Source organism: Jaculus jaculus, chromosome 3, assembly GCF_020740685.1.
Source record: "Jaculus jaculus isolate mJacJac1 chromosome 3, mJacJac1.mat.Y.cur, whole genome shotgun sequence".
Taxonomy (NCBI): domain Eukaryota; kingdom Metazoa; phylum Chordata; class Mammalia; order Rodentia; family Dipodidae; genus Jaculus; species Jaculus jaculus.
Window position 1 is genome coordinate 2,354,754 of NC_059104.1, and position 1,487 is coordinate 2,356,240.

Here is a 1,487-nt window from a genome sequence, read left to right on the forward strand (position 1 = left end):
CTGTGGACATAACTAATTGAGTCCCAGTTGTTAAGTTCTTTTCATAAAATATCTATGGATATTTTCCACTTCTAAATTGGCTAAATACATGTTTCAAAATGCGTATTGTCATTTATATAAGGAACACTTACTGAGCACCTACTTGTAAAAGTGCTGGGCTTCCTCAGGAGAGTTCAACCGAGAGACCACTCAGAGTCAACATGCAGCTCTCGGAGTGGCCATAGCAAAAACGTACGTAACTGTGACACCTTGGGAGAACTTCACAGCCCATAGGAAAACACTGCTCACATAAGGGAAGAGCAGTTTGCTCCTGGCCTGAAGATTAAGGGACGATTGTTCTGTGGGTTCTGATAAACCAATGTCTGCTGAACAGTCATTGAGAAAATAGCTTTCAAAATAAAGGATATGAAGCCAGAGAAAATGCCACAGCCTGTAGTCCTAGTACTTAGGTGACTAAGGTAGGAAGCTTGCCTGGGCTACACAGTGAGTTCCAGGCAGGCCTGAGCTATACATTCAGACCCTGTCTCAAAAAGAAGACAAAGGCTGGGTGTGGTGACACACGCCTTTAATCCTAGCGCTCGGGAGGCAGAGGTAGGAGGATCACTGTGAGTTCAAGGCAACCCTGAGACTATGTAGTGAATTCCAGGTCAGCCTGGACTAGAGTGAGACCCTACCTCAATTAAAAAAAAAAAAAATGAAATAACAAAAAGAAGGCTGGAGAGATGGGTCAGTACTTAAGATGCTTGACTGCAAAGCCAAAGGACCCAGGTTCGATTCCCCAGGACCGACATAACCCAGATGCACAAGGTGATGTATGCGTCTGGAGTTCATTTGCAGTGGCTAGAGGTCTTGGCACACCCATTTTTTCCTCTTTCTATCTAGTTATAATGTAACTGTTTCTCTCAAATAAATAATTTTTTAAAAAAGAAGACAAAGGAAGGGAAGGGAGAGGAAAGGAAGGAAGGTTGGTACCCACAAGCCTACAGCCCATCCTGTGAATAATCCCAGCAATGCTTCCAGCTCAGCTGAGCCCAAGTGGAGGACTGGCTGGGGCCCTCGGCAGCCTGGCCCTCCGATGGCACCCCGGTTTAGTTCTCATGGTCTCAGTGCTCCTGCGGGCCAGGACAGGAGCCCTCCTTGCCACCTTAAGCACCCCACCTTGCTTAAATGGAAGGCCAAAAGTACATGGGGAGAGGCTGTCCCCAGACATGTGCTTCCTTTAGCAGTTGGCGGGTGTTTTCTCCACAGGCAGATCATTGGCATTCGCTTCTACTCTTTCCCTTTGAAAAGTTTAAGCCACTGCTTTAGCCTTTGGCTGGCCTGCAAGGAGTATATGCTTAAGATACCTGTTCCCTTCTCTTGTTCTTATTTCTGATCCAGAAATGTCACTACATGTGCCCCAAAGGCTCAGGAAAGTCCTTCCGACAAAGGAATAGGCTGAAGAGATACCATCTTTGGAGAAGGGTACCAAGCGCTTGGGCACAGTG